At 49.9% G+C, this 23,772-nt stretch overlaps 1 protein-coding gene across 4 annotated transcripts in view; it reads right to left on the bottom strand.

Moving 5' to 3' along the window:
* The window catches only part of ZDHHC19 (zDHHC palmitoyltransferase 19), a 50,027-nt gene that overhangs the window by 6,810 nt on the left and 19,445 nt on the right, over positions 1–23,772 (bottom strand). The window contains exons 2-6 of one of the 4 annotated variants that reach the window (XR_015724179.1): positions 10,978–11,159; positions 7,764–7,851; positions 6,877–7,067; positions 5,591–5,791; positions 4,399–4,481 (exon numbers count right to left, since the gene is read on the bottom strand). The gene's annotated coding sequence lies outside the window, so the exon portion shown is untranslated. Of the gene's footprint in view, positions 1–4,398; positions 4,482–5,590; positions 5,792–6,876; positions 7,068–7,763; positions 7,852–10,977; positions 11,160–23,772 lie in introns of those variants that run through there. The other 3 variants (XR_015724180.1, XR_015724181.1, XR_015724182.1) reach the window with 3 other exon arrangements.

Raw genomic sequence — 23,772 nt, 5'->3', positions numbered from 1 at the left:
GGGTTTCTTCTGTACCTAATTAAAGATTATCTGTGATGAATAAAATAGGCATGCCCAGAGCGGAGGGGTGGACTGTATGACTTCTGGAAGACCATCCCACTGATAGTTCATGGTGTGCTGGACAGATCCCAGGCCAGGACACCCAGATATTAGCACCTCATTGCTCAGCTGGCAAAAAGACCAAATTTAAAAAAAAGGTTTGCAGAATCAAGATGAGGAACTATGCTCATTGCAGCCTCGACAGCTCCCCAGGACAGGCCTGAGCAGAAGGAAGGAGGGAATGCAGACAGCCATCAGGATGGCTGGAATGCACGTTCCAGAAACAGCCCGGGGCCCACAGAAGCCAGAGAGGTGGGTGGGAGATGGAATCCCAGCAAGCCAGTGCACACTCTGCTGAGCAGCTGGCCCAGCCTCCTCATCTTACAGACAGAAGACTGAGAAGTGACTCACTTGCCCACAGTCACGTAGAGAAGGAGAAGGTGATGAGGCTGGGAGATCAGTGACAGTTAGGTCAAGCCTGAAAGGTCTTTCATGAACTTCAGAAGGGCAAGGGTGAGTCCAACTCTGCCAGCGGCTGGAGTGGCTTCGAGGGAGGATTTGCGAAGCCCCTGGAGAGTTCTCCGCCCCGGGTCCGGCGCTGAGCCTTGGCTGCAAGCCACAGATGGGGGGGCATCGAAGAGGTATAGAAGAACAACCACCAACAGGACTCACACATGGGGCCAAACCAGGGACCCAAAGGGGTGGTGGACATCTCCTCCCTGACTCTCTTCCCAGGCTCCCAAGGTTACTGGGCCAACCCGCCAACGCCGCCATGAGGCAGAAGCAAGGCGCGGCCCGCTCCCCACTGGCCTAGCCAGTCGACAGGCATCTGTGGAGTCCCCTCCCTCCACTCATTCCTGTTTCCCCCTCACTCCCTCCCCTCCATTCACACACACAGGCTGGATCCCTTTCCACTGACAGCGTAAAGGCCCCCTTGGTCACGTTTACCTCACGCCAGATCAGGCCCCACACTCACCTGGGCACCTGCCACAGCCTCCTCACTGGTCCCCTGCCTCCCACCTGGGCTCCTGCCGTCCTCCACGTAGCCAGCTCAAACACGAATCTGGTCATCTCACTCTCCTGAAAGCTAGGCCTGGCTCCCCAGAGCCTCCAAGATAAAGCACCAACTCCTTGGGAGAGCATGCAAGTCCGGCGGGAGCGGGCCTTTCCCACCTTAGCCTTGCATCTTATCCTCTGCTGTCTTGCTTCCAGAACCCAAGACTTCTCACACATCTGATTTCACACATACTTTTCCTTTGCCTGGGATGCTCTTATACCTTCTCGGCCACCTGGGACATCTCCCACTCATCTTCCAAGTCTCAACCCAAAGCTGCTGCTTCTGGGAAGCCCTCCCTGATCTCCTCAGGCAGAGGCTAGTATTTCTTCTCTGGAGCTCCTGCGAGAGCCTGCCCTGGCCTCTCCCAGTAGTCGCCACATATGTGCTAACTACCCATTTGCCCTTTGTGGTCGGCAGGCTCTGATAGGATGGCTCACATGATCCTTGCTTCTCGGTGTCTCTCCTGTGCAATGCCCTCCCCTTGAGCGTGAGCTGGGCTCAGTAACTTCCTTTCACTGACCAGAATCCGGCAGAAGTTAAGGGAAATCACTTCTGAGATTGGTTCCAAAAAGACTGTCTGTGGCTTCTGACTTGGTTGCGCTCTTTCCCTCTCTCAGAGCCTCACTCTGGTGGAAGCAAGCTGCCACGTGACACAGTCCTCGGGTGGGGCCCGTGAGGTAAGGGACAGATGTCTCTAGCCAACAGTCAGTAGGGACTTGAGGTGAGTCCACGGCCATGTGAGTGAGCTGGAAGCAGATTCTTCCTCAGCCGAGCCTCTGAGGTGACCACAACACCTGTTGATGCTTGGTTGGCTTTATGGTGGGTTGGTCGGTTTTATTGTTAGAAGCACTTGGCTAAGCTGTCCCCAGGTTCCTGACCCACAGAAACTGACAGAACAAATGATTGTTGTTTTAAACCTTTAACTTTGGGGGAAATATGTTACACTCATAACTAATATACATCTTCCCCATTGGCCTTCGATCTCCGTGGGGACTGACGTGTTCATCTTTGGATCAGCTAGGGCAGTTCACGGGGGACAACGAAAAGATACTATGAGTTTGGCGGATGAAAAAAAAAAACTTAAAAAAATAAATGAGATAAAAGTTACATAAGAAAGGCTTTTGACTCAGACTGGCATCAGCCCTCTCAACAGCAACCCTGGAAGTTAGAACATGGTGGAAGCAGTTCTTCAAAATTCTGAGGGAAAATGATACCCGACCCCCAGTGACGAAGTGGGAGTGTGAAACATTTTCTGAAAAGATCTTAAAAATTTGCCTTCTGCGCCCCCATCCATTGTCTCAGGAAGCTACGCAAGGGTGGGCTCTGCCAAAGCAGGAATGTAAACCAAGAAAGAAGAAGGAATGAGATTCAGGAACTGAGGGCCAATAAAGGGAGGAGCAAAGGGACTGCCTCATCTGACGGTGAGGAAAGAGCCCAGGACAGCAGCTGGGCAGAGGCCTGGAGGGGGACCAGTGCAGACCCGAGCAGGTCAGAAGGCTGACCGAGGGATGGTTCTGTTCAGGAAGACGCAACTCTGAGACCAGCTAGTGTGATGAGCATATGACTGGAGATTTATACACAAATGGGGGTGTGGTGGGGACTGACTTAGTAACAGATATATGGAATACTAAGCAAATGAGAAAAGTAAGGTAATTATTAACTCCAGCAAAAACAAGATGTTGTACAGGAAAACGTAATGGTAGTACACTACGTAAGCTGTGACTAGAGTTTACAAAGTCAAAAACATAAACACTGAATGTTGATCTAAAGAAAATTACAAGGTAACTAAATTGGGAGGAAGGGGGGATGGGAAGTGTGTTGTGTGGTGGGGACGCGGAGAGCCAAATGAGCTAAATACTAATCTTCCATAGTGAGAATAGACAAAAATTCGCTGGAAAAGTGGAAAGTGGTTGCCTCTGAGGAGTTGGAAATGGGGTCTGAGTTGTAAGAGATAACTGTTTTTCATACCAAGGCTCACAGAACCATTTAACTCATCGAACTATGTGTAAGTATAATGATTTTTAAAATTAAACTTAAATAAAAGCCTACTGGGGCACCTGGGTGGCTCAGATGGTTAAGCATCTGCCTTGGGCTCAGGTCATGATCTCTGGGTCCTGGGATGGAGCCCCGGTCACTGCTCAGCAGGGAGTCTGCTTCTCCCTCTCCCTCTGCCCTCCCCCCCACTCGTGCTTGCTTGCCTCTCTCTCTCAAGTGAATAAATAAAATCTTTTTAAAAATTAAAAAAAAAAATAGAAGTCTACCACAATTTCTACGTATAGAAGATGCTCAGTAAGTGTCAACCATTACTATTTCCTCCGTATGACATCTTCATCAGACAGCCTGCCATACTCACAGGTAGATATGACATGTTAGGACACTTGACTGCAGATGACAAAGCCTCTACTCAAACTGGTGAGCGCATAAAAGGGGATTGTGTTGTGTCGTGTCACAAACAAGCTTCAGTCATGGCTGGATCCAGGTGTTTACGTGGTACCAGCAGAGACCTTTCTGTCTCCATTTCTTGGCTCTATATCCTGTGTTGACTTCATTCTCAAGCTGGCTCCTCTCACACCTTGGCAAGCTGGTGTCCCGCAACCAGCTCTCTGGGTTTTGATCCTGCCGGTTTCGTGATCCTAGTAGAAGGAGACGGTCTCTGCTTGGTAGTTGCCACAAAATGCCAGGGATAGTCACTCACTGATCTGGCTTGGGTCACACGCCCATCCCTGAACAGACTACCGTGGTCGAAGAGATGGAGCACTAGGCCAGGCCTGAGTCACAGGCCCACCCCTAGAACCATGGACAAAGCGAGGCTAAAATGGTCTCGCAAAGGAAACCTGGGTGTTGTTACTAGAAAAAGAGAGGATGAATGCTGCAAAACCAACAGTGTGCCCTCGCTTGAAGCCTGAGACTGCTGCTTGCCATCAGCAGCGAGGAGCCGCGACTCAGGAACCTCCTCCTAGAATACTATATAACTGGCCTGGGTCCCTCTGCTTCACAAGAGCCATTCAGTATGTAAAGACATGTCCCATGTTTCCACATCTTCTTGTCTCCAGGCGAACAAGCCTAGATTCCCCAATTTTCCTTGCATGACCGTTTCTAGACCCCTCACCTTCCTGGCTCTCTTTCCCCAGATGCTGAGTAGCGTCAAATACTAAAACATGGTACCCAGATTGAATGAAGCTCCAGATGTGGCCTGACCCGATGCCCATGGGTGGCCCGTCTCATTTCCCCTGGTCAGCGCAGCACCTGACAGGTGCGTTAGCTTTTGTCGTGACTACAATGCGTTGTTGGCTCGTATTCACCTTGGCCAAGGAACTTTCAGGATATGAGCTGTCATTAAGCCAGGGGTTCCTCATTCTGCATTCATGCAATTGGTTCTTTGAACCTAAACAAAGGAATTTGTCTTTGTTAAATTTCAGCTTATAAAATTTGACCCATTACTGCAGTTTGTTGAGGTGTTTTTGAAAATAGATCCTATCTTCAGTACTAAGTACTCCGGGTTTTGCATGATTCCACCTATTTGATTGGCAGACCTACTCTTGATTTTCATCCCAGAGGATAATAGGATAAATTAGGGTCAAGGATAAAGCCCTCTGTCCTACTACCCAAGTCCACATGATATCTTGGGATTACGCAATCAGCTATGGAGCAACCAAGTTGTTTTAGTTTCCTAGGGCTACCAAAACACATTACCACAAACTGAGGAGCTTAAAACAACAGAAATTCATTCTCTCACAGTTCTGGAGGCTGGAGGTCCTAAGTTGAGGCATCGGTAGGGCCACGCTCCCTAGACTCTAGAGAAGAACCTTTCCTTGCCTCTTCCTAGCCTTTCTTGGTGGTTGGCAATCTTTGACATTCCTTGGCTTTCTCTGCCTCCATCTTCACGTGGCATTCTTCCCTCCGTGTGTATCTTCTATGCGTTTCTGTGTCCAAATTTCCCTCTTCTTATATGATACCAGGCATGGGATTTAGTGCTCACCGTGTTCCAGTATGGTTCATCCTAACTACATGACATCAACAAAGACCCTATTTCCAAATAAGGTGACATTCACGGGTACCAGGGGTGAGGACTTCCAACGTATCTTTTTGGGGGTCACAGTTCAATCTGCAACAAGTGGTGTCAGCCGTCATCTATCACATCTCCTTCTTGACCTCCAAGCTCTACAGAGCACCTCTGTCAGAGCTTTGCTACAATCCAGATGGCCCTGGGAGTCCACGCACCCCAACCCCCATAAGCAGTTAGCCTGATCCACTCACACAGTCTAGAGTGGCGGTTGCTACCAGGAGCTGTATGTGGGCTGCCCTATCTCTTTCCACTTTTCAGAGATGTGATCGACTTTCCCCCTGGGGGAGGCCAGGATCTCCTGGGGGGTAGGAAGGGGGTAGTTGGAGGAGGGAGGCCATAGAGTAGCATGGTTAAGAGCTTGGACTTTGGAATGGGACTGTGACTTTGGGCTAGCTTATTCAACCTCTCTTACACCCCATTTTCTTCACCTGTAAAATGTGAGTGATAAAACTTAGCATCCTCAGAGGATGAAATGACAGCCCAGGATAGAAGTGGCTGTTGTGGCCGTTGCTCCTGCTGCTGCTACTGCTGTTAGGGGCTGGGGATCTGGGCGAATCTAGATCTGAATTCAGATCTTCGGTGTCCCCTGAGGCATGTTCTTTGACTCAACCCTTTTCAGGCTTCCGCATCTGTAAAATGAGAAACCCGACTCTCAGGGTGTTGTGAACTCTGAGTGCACCCAGCACAGAGCCTGGGGCACAGTTAAAGCATAAACCTTTGCTTCTTTCCCTTCCCCTCTTCTCCTGTGAACAAAGGAAATAATGTTAGTCTGACATGACCTATTCTTAGGAAACTCACCGTGGCTCCTTCAAAACTGCTCTGTTTTCTCTGCCCTTGGGAAGAGACCTTGGATTTTATTTTGAGCCCGTCTTTGTAAAGGCTCTAAATTGTTTTTAGAAACAAAACGCTAATTATAACTAGATATATATATCTTTCTCCACCAGGCCGCTTACTTCTTTAGGAAGCCGTCTTGAGTTACTATTTTTATCTTCATGCCCATTTTACCCAGGCAGTAAGTCAAGGCAGGGGGCTCACAATGGCTCCGGTATCTGGGGGTGACAGGGGTGGAGGAGGGCTTCCATCCACACCCTCAGACTCCAAGTCCTACGCTTCGCCTTTACACACAAAAAATTAGATTTTTAAAAAAAGAATTACATATGTAATTCTGAAATGTGACAAAAGCTGAATTACATATGTAAACTGATTTTCTTTAAAAAAATCCGGACATTACTGGTAAACCTCAAGTTTCTTTGCCCATCACTTCCCATCAGAACTTGTCCTTGTCTCCACATCCCCGGGGGGTAACTACTATTTATGGGTTTGCTATGTATGCCCCAAAACTTTAAAAAATAGAGACACCTCCATTCCTTTATTTATATACAAGCCCACACAAAATATATTGTATTGTGTTTGGGGGCGGGGAGTGTTTTTACAGAGATGGCATCATGTATCACATATGGTTTGGCAACTTGCTTTTTTTTTTTTTTTTTTACCCCACAGCACATTTGGAGAGTTCTCCCATTGAAACACATACAGCTGGTTTGTTCCTTTGGTCCCTGGTATTCCACTCAAAGGGGCTACGCTTGATCAGCCCTTCTTCCCCTGGTGGTAGCCCTCACCCCCGCCCCATTTCCCCTGCTTCTGAGGGCTGGGGGCATCGTGGGGCAGGTCATCAGCCTGCTTTTCAGGAAGCCACCTGGGCTCACACACTTACTCAGCTGGAAAGGCCAGGATCCTGGGGAGTTCACTTTGAAAGCAGGACAACCCGCAGACCCTAATTGTCCGGGTTCAAGATCAAGGACTTCCCCCAGGCCACCTGCTGCAGAAGTAGGAAGGCCGGCAGAGCCTCGAGAACTTGCTGCAAACTTCTGTCCAGGCCTCCACAGCTCTGCTTGCCAACAGGACCTGCTAACAGTGGGAGATAAAAAGAGAAGTACAATAAACAAGATAACTGGGCTGTTACTGAGTGAAAGGCAGCAGTAAAACAATAAAAACAAACCAACTGATTCCAGCGCAAATACAAAAACAAAGAGAGATTAGACCCTTTTTGTCCAGGCCTTGATCTAAATTAGGACTCAACAGAACAAGGCCTAAGGTGGGTGGCAGGGAGCACCTCCCCATGGGACTACTTCCTCTATCCTGCAAGAATTCATCCTTCCTCCTGGCATCGGGTCGGGTCTGCCGTCCTGCTGAGCCGCTGTCCTTGTCAGGGCCCAGAGCAGTGAACTCCCAGCCCAGTTCAGTGGCTACACATTTGAACCACCCAGGAAGATTTAAAACAAACAAACAAGCAAACAATTTCCCAGCGGGTGGGGGTAAATTGATTGGGGGTGGGGAGCTGTGAATTCACACTACATTACTTTAGGTTCTTGCCGGTTTCCGTGGTGTAAATGCCCCCACCGCATGGCCCATTAAGTGGCTTGCAAACTCATTCATTCAGTATAGTGGCATCAACTGAGAATTCTTTGTAGCTTTTCTTGCTTTCCAAGAATTTCCAATATACACCACGATCATTGAAAAATCAACCAATCAACCTTCAATGTTATTTCTAGCCAAATAATTTATAAAGCAACTTTCTTAAATCTCTTTCAGAGAGTTTACCGCAGAAAATATCAATGTGGGCTGCAGGCTCGGCTTACTGTGTTGGGTCGGTTCTGCCGGGGCTTCCACAGGAAAGTATTTCCAGGGCCTACGGAAAGAACACGGGAGAGGAGGGAGCCCCACTGTGGGGAGGTGGACAAGAGACGCAGCCCCCGGCTAGAGAAATCCTCCTCTGCGACCTGTCAAGTACGCAGGGCACTTCCACACAGAAGCAGGCTTCCAAGATTCTGAGAGCTGAGGTAACTGGCTCAAGGTCAAATGGCCAGGTCTCACTCACTCAGGACTTCTGAACCCAGAATGAGGCCTCTCAAAAACATACTAGGGCCCTCCTCATGGAGTCTGAGACCTCAACTCAGGTCTGGAAGCTTTAAAGTTGGGGTACTCCCTCCCGTTGCTCCTTTCTTGGCGTTCAGCCATGCCCTGCAGGGGCTGACCTGGCTGACCACATGCTGATCCCCCCTGAGCCATGAGTGCCCAAGGGGGGGGACTGTGAGCCCACAGAGTCCTGACACCCAGAAGAAAGTCTTAATTACCCATCTCCCAGCCACACCCCTGCAAGGCTCCCCAGGACAGGAGAGGTGCCTATGGGGCAGGAGTCAGGGAAGCCGGGAAAGCTTTCGGAGCTTCTGCAAGGGTGAGGGTGCATGCCCGTGTGGGTCAGGAGCCAGAGCTGCTGATCCCCAGGAAAGCCCAGGTCCTACAACCCAGTCGGTCAGCCAGGCAGGTAGCCGTTCCTACAAAAATGAGGGGATCCTCCACCCCTTGCAGTGAGCCACGCCCCCCAGGAGCTCCTTACAGACTCCTCCTTTCAGTGGCAAAGCTACCATCCCCCTTTTCCTGCCCTGGGGAGGGCTGGGGACTCCCTGCGTGGTCAGGGTCTCCTTCAGCCAGAAGTGCAGCATTGTCTCAGTAGGAGTGAGCCTAGGCAGAGAAAACAGGTGATTCCCTCGAGTATCATCTACTCTGGCCAGCTCAGCCCACACTCACGTGGGGGTGGAGCCTGGGGACGCATCCCCAAATAGCCCTCAGGGTGGCCTGGGAGTTCTGGCCTCCAAGGTCAGTGCTGCAACTGAGAGTCCTGGAGAGGCTCTGCTCTGTCCCCTCCTTGGCATGTGTCCCCTGGGGAAGGCCAGCTGGGCTTAGCTGGGAGGAAGAAAGGACCGGCTCCCTGTGCACTGGTGAGGGTGTCTGTTCCCTGAGGCAACGTCTCCTGACTCTAAAATTATATGTGGATTAAGAACACTCCATCTGGCAAGAGCAGATGGAATTGGGCAGAAGCATAATCAGGACGCTGGGTTTCGGATCTGTGGCTCTCCATATATCATGAAGAAAAATATAAAAGACCAAAAGGCCAGGGTGCCTGGGTGGCGCAGTCGTTAAGCATCTGCCTTCGGCTCAGGGCGTTATCCCAGCGTTCCGGGATCGAGCCCCGCATCAGGTTCCTCCACTAGGAGACTGCTTCTTCCTCTCCCACTCCCCCTGTTTGTGTTCCCTCTCTCGCTGGCTGTCTCTCTCTCCGTCAAATAAATAAATAAAATCTTAAAAAAAAAAAAAAAAAAGACCAAAAGGCCAGGAGACAGGTGTATGATGAGAGGTGTGTGTGTGTGTGTGTGTGTGTGTGTGTGTGTGTGTGGTGTTTATGGGCCACATGATGTGGGGGGGGGACACTGACTCAGTGTGTCCGATAGGAAGCTGATTTTGTAAGGAGCGGACTCATCAAAGGATATGGGAAATTGAAGTCAGAGTAGAAGAGGGAACAGAACCGTGGGGCAAACTAGGAGCAGTTGGAGAAAGACAGCGATGCCCTCCAGGCTCCCAGAGCACAAAACAGTCTAACAAAACTCTACAAAAGGAGAGGAGAGGTCCTGCTGACGCTGAGTTTCTGGAAGGCCTAAGGGCATCCCATCAGCCCTGACCAAGCGTGAAAGCAGCAGGAAGTGCCTCTCCTCAGTCAGCTGAGAACAGGGCTGCGAGCAGCACAAAACCTGCCTTGCAGGTACTTGAACAAATAGGGGTTCCTTTGTTTCACAGAAGAAAACATCTGAAAGCGGGTGGGTCTGGTGCTCAGTGGTGTTGGGGCTGGCATCTCCGTGGTTCTCTTGGCTTTTTCTGTGGAAATAGTTACCACGGTTTCGAGTATCAGGAACCTTTTCAAAGTAGGGAGAGAGAGAGAAGGGAACGGAGCCAGGCAACCTGTCCTAGGAGGTTCCTTCCACTTGGGTCCCACGGGCCAGAACGGGTCCTGTGGTCACCCCCAGTCACAGGCAGGCAGGGGACGCAGAGCGCAGGCTTGCCAAGGCTGAGCCAAGGCAGGGGCTGCTCCAAGGGGAAGAAGGGGAAATGGATATTGGGAAGGCAACCGCGGCCAGACCTGAGACCCTGACTGGCAAACACTTCCGGTAAAGACTAAATTAATATTCCAAAGTGGAGCTGAAAGAGTCTCCAGAAAACAGGGAGGCCCCCGCTAGAGACCGGCCATCCGAGACCCTTGAGGCCATCGCTGCAATCATCACTAACTGCCTCCTTCTGTCTACACAGCAACCGCCCGAGGCAGCTGCCCGTGTTTCTCCCACACTGCAGACCGGAAGGAGAGTCTCGGCCCGCTCCGCACGCTGCGCAGGAATACGTCTGAGTCAGGATCTCACAGGCTCTACCGCAGATACTCCCAAGCTGTTGGCGCCATAGAAGAAGCTATCCTCCTTCACTGAGTTACTGATCTCCGACCCTTCCCCAGGATCAAGACACCGGGAGCGAGGCCTTTGAGATCAAACAGACCTGCGTGCAAATCCCCATTCTTCTCCCGTCGGCATTGGGCGAGCTACGAGCTCTCCCGGCCTCTCAAGCCTTGAGAGGCCGTAGGATCGAGTACATGGTGGATTAGGGCACCGAGCACAGTGCCCGGAAACAGCAGGTGTTTGATAATATCCGTGCCCGGCTAGCGACACAGCAGTGTGGAAATTCAGCCATGGACCACCCCTGGTTTTGCCTATTTCCCACACACTTTCCTCACAAAATCTAACTCGATAATCCGGAGTCCTCTGTTTTGTTTTCCTTTGCCACTAAAACACTGACTTGGCTTGAAGTCCTCGGTCATTACTTCGGCTCACCCTTACCGCGCATCTACCACGTGCCGGGCACTCTGCTGCTGCGAGGCCTGGTCTTACGCACGGGGAGTTTAGGGTCTAGCTGCAGGATGGCGCGAGCAGCCACATACCTCTAAAACGAGGCAGGGCATGGTGAGCGATGCGCCGTGATAATCCAAGATGCGGGGACTTCAGAGGCGGCACATGCTCTCTGGGCATGGTGCGGTCTTATCATTCCTTCCCTAAGGAGCAGTTCTCCAGGGCTGCTGTGGAAAAGGGGCTCCCAGAACCAGCTATATAACTTGTGGGGCCCCTTGCAAAAAAAAAAAAAATTAGAGTTTCAGCAACAACAGAGCCTTAAAGCAAATGTGGGGCTGTTTTGAGCACGGGGCCCTTTGCGATGTACAGGTCACATGCCCATGCGGCCGGCCCTGGGTGCCACCATTCCACGACCCCCACGCTGGCCAGTCAGATCCTGCAGAGACAGCAGCTGCTGCCTCTGGGGGAAGTGGGCACAGGGCAGACCCTGTGGGAGATGGGCCCGCAGGCCTCCTCCATGCTAGTGACCATGTGTCACAGCTCCTCACTTCTGCCTGAGGAGACTCGTCACTGGGGGTGACGATGGGTTTCCACAAGCTGAAATGGACAGCCATTTCCCCACCGTGAGAAAGAGCTGCCCTGCAATTGTCTCAGGGTGGCTGACGATGGCCTGTCCCTCGCTGTGTCTTCTGCTCACCACAAACCACCAGCAAGAAGGTTCACGAGCCAAGAGAAGGGATGGGAGCCACTGATACTAGCAAGCCCGAATAAAGGAAGCTCCAGGGACACTGTTCTCAGAGACAGATGCCGTGGACGGAAACTGAAATAGGGTCTGTAATAAACTACACTGTACACATAAATCTTTATTTGGTACCAGCATAGAAGTGGGAAATCAAGTGAAATCCTTGGGCTGGTTGGGCCCTCCAGAGGTCAAGGCCATCCCTCTGCCTCCAGCTATTTCAGGGCAAAACCAGAAAGTTCTGTGATGCTCCACATCACTAGGGCGCCAGTCACCCGGGAGGCCCTCTCACGGGTGCGGAGATGCGCAGGGCTGACACTGCCGCTTCCCGCCCACTGCTCTGCTGCCCACTCCTGACTTATTTTGACCCTCCTCAGAGCCCAAGAACAGATCCCTGCCAATGCCCCAGTTTGGTTGAGGACCTCCGTTTCCGTGCACTGCCTTTGGGAGCAGCTCTGACTGGGGGCAGCCCAGCCCCACTCCTTTAGCTTCAGCCCCAGACGCCAGGCCAGGACACAAGGCTAGGCATGGGATTCTCCTGGCAGTGACGCCAGAGGTAAGGAAACCAGAAGCGTGTCATGGTTAACCGTGCCGCACTTGCCAGGTCAGGCCTGCACTCAGCCCTTCACAGCCCTGAGTTACAGGAAGGCTTACAAACCGTCCTCTGCAGCTTGAGCTCTGGCATGAGGACTTCCTGAACGCCCCTTCTCCGAAGTGAGTTTAGGGCGTGCGGCCAGGTCCCTCCAGCGGCATCCTGAGTGATGGGTCACAGCCAAGACAGGTCACCGGGCGGGGCCTTAAGCTCCAGGGAAGCTGGGGCTTTGTAATGAGCCTCTGTGTATCCCCTTTGTGCTGGGCCCAGGAATCAGTATCTGGCGCTCAGAGGGTAGAGGCAGAATTTCAGCTTGGCCTGCCCTCTTTAAAAATGATATTTTTTGGCTACTATCAAAAACACGGAAAATAACACGTGCCAGGATATGGAGAGAAATTGGAACCCTTGCGCACTGTTGGTGGAAAGTAAAATGCTGCGGCCGCTGTGGAAAACAGTGGGGTGGTTCCTCAGAGCGTTAAAAATACCAGAGGATCCAACAATCCCACTTCCGGGTATGTATCCGAAAGAACTGAAGCTAGTGTCTTGAAGAGCGATGCGTATACCACGTTCACAGCAGTAATATTACGACAGCCAAAAGGTGAAAGCTACTCAAATATCCATCTACAGACAAATGGATAAACCAAATATGGCGTACACATCCCACGGAACATTATCCAGCCTTAAAAGGAAGGGAATTAAGATATATGCTATGCTACAACAAAGATGAACCTGGAGGACATTATGCCAAGTGAAATACGCCAGTCACGAAAGGGCAAATACTCCGAGTCCATTTATATGAGGCACCCAGAGTAGTCAAATTCATAGACAGAGAGTACGACAGTGATTGTCAGAGGTGGGACTGGATTGTTCTTGTTCAATGGGCATAGGGTTTCAGTTTTGCAAGATGAAAGTCTTCTAGAGATTGGTTACACAACAACATGAGTGTACTTAATACTACTGAACTCAACAATCCTAAAATTTGTGTGGAACCATAAAAGACCTTGACTGGCCAAAGCCATCTTGAAAAAGAAAAACAAAACTGGAGGTATCACAATCCCAGATTTCAAGTTATATTACAAGGCAGTAGTAATTAAAACAGTATAGTACTAGCATAAAAATAGACACATAGATCAACAAAACAGAACAGAAAACTAGAGTTAAACTCACAATTATATGGTCAACTAATCTTCAACAAAGGAGGAAAGAATACCTAATGGGAAAAAGTCTCTTCAACAAATGGTGTTGGGGAAACTGGACAGCAACATGCAGAAGAATGAACTGGACCATTTTCTTTCACCATACACAAAAATAAACTAAAAATGGATTAAAGATCTAAATGAGAAAACTAAAACCATAAAAATCCTTGAAGAGAGCACAAGCAGTAATTTCTCTGATATCAGTTGTAGCAACATTTTTCTAGACATGTCTCCTGAAGCAAGGGAAACAAAAGCAAAAGTAAACCATTGGGACTACATCAAAATCAAAAGCTTCTGCACAGCAAAGGAAACAATCAACGAAACTAAAAGGCAACCTATGGAATGGGAGGAGATTTTTGCAAATGACATTTCTTTTTTTTTTTTTTTTAAGATTTATTTACTTATTTTAGGGGCGCCTGGGTAGCGCAGTCGTTGGGCGTCTGCCTTCGGCTCAGGGCGTGATCCCGGCGTTCCGGGATCGAGTCCCACATCGGGCTCCTCCGCTGGGAGCCCGCTTCTTCCTCTCCCACTCCCCCTGCTTGTGTTCCCTCTCTCGCTGGCTGTCTCTCTGTCACATGGATGGATAAAATCTCAAAAAAAAAAAAAAAAGATTTATTTACTTATTTTAGAGAGAGAGTGCACAAATGGGGGGAAGGGCACAGGGAGAGAGAGAGAGAGAGAATCCTCAAGCAGACTCCCTGCTGAGTGAGGAGCCCAATACAGGACGCAACTCGGGGCTCGATCCCAGGACACTAATAAGATCATGACCTGAGCCGAAACCAAGAGTCACCGGCTTAACTGACTAAGACACCCAGGTGCTCCTGCAAATGACATTTCTGATAAAGGGTTAGTATCCAAAGTATATAAAGAATTGATACAACTCAATACCCAAAAATCAAATAATCCAATTTAAAAATGGGCAGAAGCCATGAACAGACATTTCTACAAAAAAGACATCCAGATGGCCAACAGAGACATGAAAAGAGGCTCAACATCACTCATCGTCAGGGAAATGCACATCAAAATTATCTATGAGATATCACCTCACACCTGTCGGACTGGCTAAAATAAAAAACCCAAGAAGCAAAAAGTGTTATGAGAATGTGGAGAGAAAGGAACGCTTGTGCACTGTTGGTGGGAATGCAAACTGGTGCAGCCACTGTGGAAAATGGTATGGAGTTTCCTAAAACAATTAAAAATAGAACTACCCTATGATCCAGGAATAGCACTGCTGGGTATTTTCCCCCCAAATAGGAAAACACTAATTCAAAGAGATACATGCACCCCTACATTTATAGCACCATTATTTACAATGGAAGCAGCTCACGTGTCCATCGATTGAAGAATGGATAAAGAAGAGGTGGGATACACACACACACACACACACACACACACACACTGGAATATTTTTCAGCCGTAAAAAAGAATGAAATCTTGCCATTTGCAACAACATGGATGGAGCTGGATAGTATAATACTAAGGAAATAAGACAGTCAGAGAAAGACAAATGCCATATGATCTCACTCATATATGAAGTTTAAGAAACAAAACAAATGAACAAAGGAAAAAAAGAGAGAGACAAACCAAGAAACAGACTCGTAACTATAGAAAACAAACTGATGGCTACCAGAGGGAACGTGGAGTGGGGGGGGAGGGAGGAAACAGAGGACAGGGACTAAAGAGTACACTTATCATGATGAGAAGATAAAGTAAAATAAAATAAAATAAAATAAACATAACAACAGCAAAAAACCACTACTGAACTCTACCCTTAGAAGTGGTTAAGATGATAAATTCTATGTTGTGTGTATTTTACCACTATTAAAAGTATCTGCCACAATTAAAAATAAAAATCTTAACAACATTTTGTTGTTTTTCTGCATATAAAGGAAATATTTATTAAAATTCTTGAACTTATGGAAAAGTCTGAAGAGGCAAAGATGTAATATATCCCATATATTACATGAAAAAACTCAGAATGAAATAAAAATTACCATCACCCTACTACCCAGAGACAACTGCTGCTAATAACATGATATACTTCCTTCTGTATCTTGAATATATACATGTGTATATGTCTGTCTGTCCATCTATAGTTTATATCATTCAATAGGTGTAATTATACACACTACCTTTTCACTTAATGCATTATAAGTATTTCCAAAATCTCCTATAACATGATTTTTAATGGCTTCCTGAAATTTAATCATATGGACATAACAAAATTTATTCAACTAGCGTTCTATTTCATTAGGTTGCTTGTAGTTCTTCAATATTTTAAGCAATACTGTGATAAACATCCTTATGTATGTACTGTTGTCCATATTTCTGGTCATTTCCTTGGAAATGAAGGAAATGAAGGTGAAGTTACTGATTTAGAGACTGGGTGTGTTGAGAGCGGTGGTGGTACCCACTCCCCGGGCCCCCGGGGACAGTCCTGTGTAGGTTCACAGAGCCAGGGCTCACCCGGGGCTCCACGCTGTCCTTCCAGGGCTTCTAAGACCCAAGACTTCCTCTCCCTGCACTTCCGCTAGATTGGATTCCTGCAGGTGCTGGGGAACTAGGTGCTCTAGGATTTAAGCGAAGCAAAACAGGACCTCTGTGTCTCTACGGGCTAACTTTGTAGGTTCCAATGACATCTTACAAAAAATCCAGAATCTGTCGTGGGAAGGGACTTAGAGATGGCCTCATCCAAGCCTGTCAGTTTACAGAGCAGGAAAATTAGGCACACAAGGAGGATAATATTCCCTGTGCTTGATGGGCAAACTGAGTTAAAACTGAACTTGGTCTACTGCCCAGGGGAGGTTTGGGGTCACAGCAGAGAGTAAATTCTCCAGCTCACTGCACCAAGTGCCAGGTTCCACAACAGCTGTGGGGTCAGCTGGGGCCATCTTTTGACAGCCTGAGTGACAGCTAGCTGCCTTCTGACCACTCAGGAGGGGCCAGTAAAACTCCAGGACAGTGGCTCAGACCCTTCTACAGTCCGCTCAGAAAACCAGGTCTCAGATTTACACAGGCAGCACTTCCAGGGGCAGGCATGTGGGTGCGTGGTCTGCACTTGGCCAGGGAGAGGCAGACAGGACCCAGGCTTGCCTGTGCGAGACACGGGGTGGGGAAGGAGAGGGACAGGAGGCCACGTTCGCTGAGCACCTGCAGCGTGCCAGGCCCTATGGCACCCGCCTTATTTCCCCAGTCCTCAATACCAGCCTACGAGGTAGGCATTAGCCCCCTTTCGCAGATGAAGCTCAGAAAAGGTAAAGAATTTGACCAAAGATCAAACTGATAAAAAATGCAGGGTTCTTCATGCTCTCTCGCTCCGTTATATGATAGACGGCAATTTATCCATTGACTGGCAAGCTATACGGCTTGCTTACAGGCTTCCTGACGTGACAAACGGTGGCCGCCCGGAACCTCCCGCACCACGTGCCCTCCAGGGAAGTGCCACCTGGGTCTTGACTCAGCAGCAGCAACCCGGGCAGCAGCATGCACGGCAAGACAATCCTAACTGTTCAAAAGCCTTTGCCAATCCGGTGGGTATAAAACGGTATTTCCCTGCGTCTTCAATTTCCCGATTCCTAAGGAAGTTAAGCATCTCTTTATATGCTTGCTGACCATGGTTTCTCTTGCAAAACACCTGGGGGTGGATGTGTTGCTCGTCTTCGTTTCTTACTTTTCTCTAGTGCTTCATGCATTCTGGACTCCAATCCTGCGCGGATGTACGTGTTGCAAATATCTTCTCTTATTTTGCTCCTTTTTGTTTTATTATAGTGTCTTTTGAGGAACAGAAGCTTTTCACTTTTTTTTCCTTTTAAAGAGGTTTTTTGGGGGGATGCTGGGTGGCTCAGTTGGTTAAGCATCTACCTTCGGCTCAGGCCATGATCCCGGGGTTCTGGGATTGAGTCCCGCATCGGGCCCCTTGCTTGGCAGTGAGCGGGCTTCTCCCTCTGCCTGCCGCTCCCCCTGCTTGTGCTCTCTCCCTCTCTCTTTGGCAAATAAATAAATGAAAAAAATTTTTTTAAAAAGAGGCTTTTTTTAAGGTTAAGAACTTTATTATACACATATATTTTTGAGAGAGAGGGACAGTACGCTCGAGGAAGGGGGGCAGAGGGAGAGAGAATCTTAAGGCTCCATGCCCAGCGCAGAGTCCCACACGGGGCTCGATCTCACGACCCTGAGATCATGACCTGAGCCAAAATCAAGAGTCAGACATTTAACCGACTGAGCCACCCAGGTGCCCCTAAAGAGACTATTTTTAAGGGCGGTTTTAGGTTTACGGCAAAAGCCCAGAGCAGAAAGTGCAGACAGTTCTCATTCGGCCGCTGCCTCTGCACACTGACAGCCCCCACGCCTACCGACAGCCCCACCAGAGCACTACATTTGTTACAATCCATTCACCTACACGGACACATCATTATCAGCTTTCCCTTGTAATGTAGGAGAATGTATTCCTCTTTTTCTTAACAGTTAGTGCTTTCAAGAAATTCTTTGTACCCCAAGGTCCCAGACGTATTCTCCTACACTCCCTACTTGAGGGCTTCTCTTCGGCCTGCCACCTCAGGAGTGGAGCTGGGATTGATTTCTGAGGCCGCTGTGGGGCAGAGATCTGGAATGGGCAGGCGCACCTGCCCTGCTTTTCTCCCAGGCTTATTGTGAAGGTCAGAACAGAAGATGCGTGTGTGAGCACGCTCTGAGGACCCTGAAATAATGTACATATACGGTTGTCATCATGCTAATCTGATGGAGGACGAGAAAGCCTGAAGCCTTGACAGAAGGCTGCCGCCCTCGATCTGCTAATAATTGGTGGCATGTTAGGCTGCTGCCGATAGACCAGCCAGAAACACAGCTGCCATCCCCTTTCTGAGGCTAGAGGACACATGTGGCCTTTGCAAGAAGGCAAGTTCCAGTAAGACGGCAGGGTTGTTCTCCCCTCCACCCACACTGCACGCTGCATCTGCCACCTTACGTTAGCAAAGAGGTTGCAAATATGGCCTGAGTCATAGAGAAAAGATTAAATTACGCTCAGGAAATCCTGCTCACCAAAGTGCCAGAGTAATGAGAGTCAGAAAGATGTCTGTCAAAAGCAGCACAAAGCAAGTGTGGGGGCCGCACTGAGAGCCTGCTGCGCCTCCCTCGCCATCCGGCACCCCCACCCCAGCTCCTGCTCCGCCTGGAGACACAGCAATAGCTAAAGACAGGCCCGCGGCACCTGCCACTGGGGACCCCTGAGAACTTCCCAGAAGGGGCTATAGAACCCGAGGAGGGCTGAGGCCAGCTCCAGAGAGCTGGAAGCTTCAGGAGGAGGCAGATCTGTATGATGGAGGGCCGGTGGAGGCAGAGGGCTGAGAGCCGGGGGGAGGAAAGGAGCAGGCCCGCTGGGGCACTGGCCGTGCCTGACAGCAGAGGCCGAGCGGCTGCAGGAAGCTGACAAAATCAAGCGCACCCTTTGGCCTAGAGAAGGTGGTATTGTTCGTGCTCCTTGAAGCACCCTGGCCGGGTGCCGGCTCCGCAGGCCTGCGATGTTGGCCGGAAACCCCCAGCTCCAGGATGTCAGCGGGGGGATAGGACCGGAGGGAGGGAAGGATGTGAAAGGGGCTCAGGGAAATGTTGTGGGTGGCAAACGTGTCCTGTATCTTGATGGTGGTGGCGGCTTTCTAGACGTACACATGTGGTAAGACTTATCAGATTGTACGCGCCAAATACGTCCAGTTTAGTCAGTTATATCTCTAAATAGGTGTTAAAAATTACAAAACGGGGGGCGCCCTGGGTGGCTCGAGTCACTGTTGACTTCGGCTCAGGTCATGGTCTCAGGGTTGCGAGATGGAGCCCCGCGTCAGTCTCCCCCTCTCGTTGCCCCTCCCCCCTCCCCTGCTATCTCTCTCTCTCTAAAAAATAAAGAGGTTTCTTTTTAAAAATTACAAAACAGTGTGGTGGTAATTTTTATTACATATGCATATGGATAGGTACCAGAAAAACTGGAAGGGTACTCCCCAAAATGTTAACAGTGGTTAGTTCTGGGTTGTGGGATTACAGAGAACTTCCATTTTTCTTCTTTGTGTTTTTCTATACTTTACAAATTTTCCAAAATAGATATGTTTCACTTTTGTAGTCAGGAGAAAAAAGTGTTTACTTAAAATAAGAGCAATCTCTAAGTTGCAGGGCCCTTGAGGAGACTGGCAGGAGGGGAGCCAAAGACTGGGTGTGTGGGGGGTTGCTCGGTGCCAGGAGCCAGCATAACGGAAGGAACTGGCCTCGCTCAGGCTGAAAAAGCCAGCCCTGGGGGGTGGGGGTTGGCACCTGGGTCACATCTCAGCTCTGCCACTTACTTGCTGAGTGGCCTAGAGCTAGATACTTGGCCATTTGGTGCCTCAGTGTCCCCAGTGATGATACGGAAGGGACTGTGAAGTCTCCGAAGGTGACTGAGGGATTCGGTGGCCCGCACAGGTGGCTCCCATGGCATAGCTGAGACCGGGTGAACGGCAACTGCTAGTCTCCCCCACTCGCATCTTAGCTTCCAGGTATTAAAAAGAATAGAACTGACTTAAGAAAAGCTTTCTTTTTTCTTTTTTCTTTTTTCTTTTAAGATAAAAATAAAGAGAGTTGAGTAATCTCTGAAACCAAAAGCTAGTTCTGGAATGGAAGGTTTTTTGAGGTTTCTCTTAACTGGCACCAGAAATCTTTATCTCAACCAACCGTAACCACCATTGTGCCCTCCTCCCACCCGCCAACAAGTGTGCCTCTCCCGTTCCACCTGCACATCCCCCCTCCCTGAGCCTCTCAAGTGAATAACCCGGGTCACTGCTCCTGGAGCTGCTTTTCCAGGATGGCTTATGCTGCCCTTCCCTTATCTGTTCCTTCCCCGCAGACCCCCGGGGTAACCCGTGCCCTCCCCGCCCTCCAGGCCCAGGCCACTCTTGGGCTTGGCATCCCCTTCAGGGGTCTGGATGCTATCCTTCACTGCCTTCGTCTGGTGCGCTGGACGCCCGGAGCCTCGGTTCCTCCTCTGTCCATGGGGGCCCAACGACTCCGGCCCCACCCCAGGGCAGGGGGGAATGTGCCCGTAGCCTCCCAGGAAGAGGAGGCCGTCCCTGACACTCTGTTCTCCGCCTGGCGGTGACTCCAGCCCCTGGGAAAAGTCATGCACCTCACTGTGAGCACCCCTCTACGGTCAGTCATCTTCAGATCTTACTGAAAGTGGCTTACAGCAGGCTGGCCACTTCGGGTTCCTCAGGCGAGCTCCCTCTCCTGCCCCTCAGGGGCTCCAAGTCCCTTGAGGCCAAGGCCGCCTCATTCATCTTTCGTCCCCTCCCTGTTCCTTTTCGCCCAACGGATCCCATTCCTTGCATAGCGCTTGGTCGTCAAGTGTGCTCGGTACTTGCTTGCTCCTTTCCCTCGAACCTGTGTTTACGTCTCTGGCAACTACAGCCACGAGACGCAGCTGTTAAGTTTTTGGTGACAACAACAAAGGCGGAGGGACAGGGCAGCTACATGTCATTCCAAAGCTGAGAGCACATCCCAGGAGTTTTTTTAAGAGGCACCGGGACAAAAGGTCTGTGATGGCTCTTCAAGCAGGAAGGTGCCTGACCCTGAGTCACTCGTGGTGTGTGTGTATGTGGGGGGCTGTCCTAAGGACAGTGTCTGTGTGTCTGGGTGGGTGGGTGTGGATGCATTTGCACAGTTTGTAGCTGTCCTTTGACTCAAATTCTTCTCACCTACCCTCAGTTCTGGTTTTGGAAGACTGTTGGAGGCTGAGTCGAGGCCACCCCAGTGGTTAAAAGAACCTCAGAGCACGTTACTTTGTTCCTCCTCCCCGCTCTGGGTTTTGGATTCCTGCGGTGGCCAGCCCGGCAGGTCTCTGCCTGCCTTTTGTCTCTGCCTGGTTCTCCTTCTGGTCGTCCCCCCTCCCTAAGCCCCAGCCAACCTCACTATCTGCCCTGCCACAGGCATGAGGTCAGCCCGTCTGATGCAACCGCTTCTGGTCCGAAGACAAGCCCCCACCAGGCACAGCTCACCAACGCCGCGGTGTGCTCTGAGCCGTCGGGAACCGTCAGCCCGGGGTGCTGCTGCCCCTGGCTCAGTGGTCCTGCGGGGAGCCCTCTCTCCAGGCCCCGCAACCCCACTGAAGACTGGTCATGGCCACCGATCTGGGGCCACTCACCTCGCCTCTCTGCACCTGTTTCCACCTCTGGAAAAGCAGTCAAGAGCACATCCTCTCGGGATGGTTGTGAGCATCAAATGGAAAACAGCATTTCCCAGACTCGAGTCATTCAGTTTCCCGTCACAGGTGTTCCCATACCTGCACATTACCCGCTCTACTTCCTACTTGGTATTTGTCATCAAATCAACTTCAAATCACCCCACTTTGTAAAAAATGTACTTTGCTAAAGAACACAGAGCCCGGGAGGGGGGTAAGGGGATGGGCTAACTGGGTGATGTGAGAAGCACAGGGTATTATATAAGACTGATGAATCACTGACCTCTGCCTCTGCAACTAATAATAAATTATGTTAATTAATTGAATTTAAATTAAAAAATATTAAAAAAAAAAAAGAACACAGAGCTCACACAATAGGTTAACATATGCAACCTCTCTTGTTCCTTTTAGACGATCCATGTTTTTGGAAGATTTTATTTATTTGAGGGCAAGAGAGAGAGAGCTCAAGCAGGGCCAGCGGCAGCAGAGGGAGAGGGAGAAGCAGGCTCCCCGCTGAGCAGGGAGCCCGACATGGGGCTCAGTCCCAGGACCCCGGGATCATGACCTGAGCTGCAGGCAGATGCTTAACGACTGAGCCACCCAGGCGTCCCTTAAATGATCCATTAAAAAAACTCCTATCTCAAAAAACAAACAAACAAACAAAACCGTTGACTCCAATTCTTCTATTCTTGGTCAGGCCAGGCCTCTTTTGAGCTAGCGATTTTCTTTTCCAATAGTCATTACAATAAACACTTCCCTATTAAAATCTGAAGTCCTCTGGGCAAGGGCCCGGCAGGCTGTTGCAGCGCACTTCGGGAGAGCCCGAGGTAACAGATGGGCAGCCGAAGCCCACACCCACTCTGGCAGGGGTGCCGTGGCTGTGGGCGTGGGGACCTCTGCCTGGAGGAGTCACTGGCCCCCCTGGAGAGCAAGGACCAGGGCCCCCACTGCTCCGCTGGGAGAGAGGGACAACGCAGGGGACAAGGAGCCCTAGGGCCTCACTGTGAAGGAAGTAAGAGGCCAGCTCATCCTGGGAGTCCCGCCCTCAGGCCTCTGTCAGAGCACAGACCTCCTGGCAGCCAGTGCTTGAGAAACAAGGGCTGGGAACTGAGAGCGCTGGGAGCAGGAGCGCGAGGGCTGATCTGCCCTTCATTACAGGTCTCTAGAGCTGTGGGGCCAGGCAGGGCCCGACTCCATAACTCCAGAGCTCCGTGTGGCCTGTCCTAACCAGGACTTTAGAATTTGGGCACTGGGGTGCGCCTGGGTGGCTCAGTCGGTTAAACATCTGACTTCAGCTCAGGTCCTGAACTCAGGGTCCTGGGATCGAGCCACAAGTTGGGCTCCCTGCTCAGCGGAGAGTCTGCTTGTCCCTCTGCCCCTCCCCCTGCTTGGGCTCTCTCTGTCTCTCTCTCAAATAAACAAAATCTTTAAAAAAAAAAAAAGTTTGGGGAGTGGAGCATTATCCCTTTAAAAACAAGTCAATTAAGCGGTGCAACGGGGCATGCATGTAACAATTTCTTAATGGTGCTCTGTGCCTTCAGCCTAGAAAGTACCCTCTGAAGTAGTCAAAGCAACTCCAGGACTGTTGCCCCAGTTCACGTATGAAAAACCTGGGGTTCGGAGAGGCTAAGACCTGAGCCCTCAGGACAGCGTGCAGTGGTGAACGGCGTGGGAGGTTCACAGAGCACCCATTATGAGCTGGCACATTTCCATACCTCACCTCATTTAATCCTTAGAACAGTCCGGTGAAGCATGGACTATGAGCCAAATGAGCAAGGTTAGGAATCCCACCCAAGATGTAGCAGATCTGAATTTGTGAAGAACTATAGGCAGCCCCCGATTTCCAACTAGGTTATATTCCAAGACGTGCTCTAAGGCACTTTCAAACCGAAACAGGAGGCTTATGGTATTCAGGTACTCAGGCTAGTCCACGGAGGGCCAATTAACCCACAATCCTCCAGATTCCTGAACAAATGCAATGGATATTCAAAAAATATTACCATAATGTCAGTAGTTAAAACAAAAGTGATAGCATTTGATAGGAAAGTACTTTTTATTTATCTCGAACACCTGCCTAAAATCTGAGGCCAGAAAGGAGAAGAGACATAATTTCCCCCTGCTCTTTTTTAGAGTTTAAAGAAAGAACGGTGGTATTGGGGGGGGGGGTGC

The sequence above is a fragment of the Ursus americanus genome, chromosome 4, assembly GCF_024610735.1.
Source record: "Ursus americanus isolate L20-20 chromosome 4, mUrsAme1.1.p, whole genome shotgun sequence".
Lineage (NCBI taxonomy): Eukaryota > Metazoa > Chordata > Mammalia > Carnivora > Ursidae > Ursus > Ursus americanus.
This window is presented reverse-complemented; position numbering and strand designations above follow the sequence as displayed.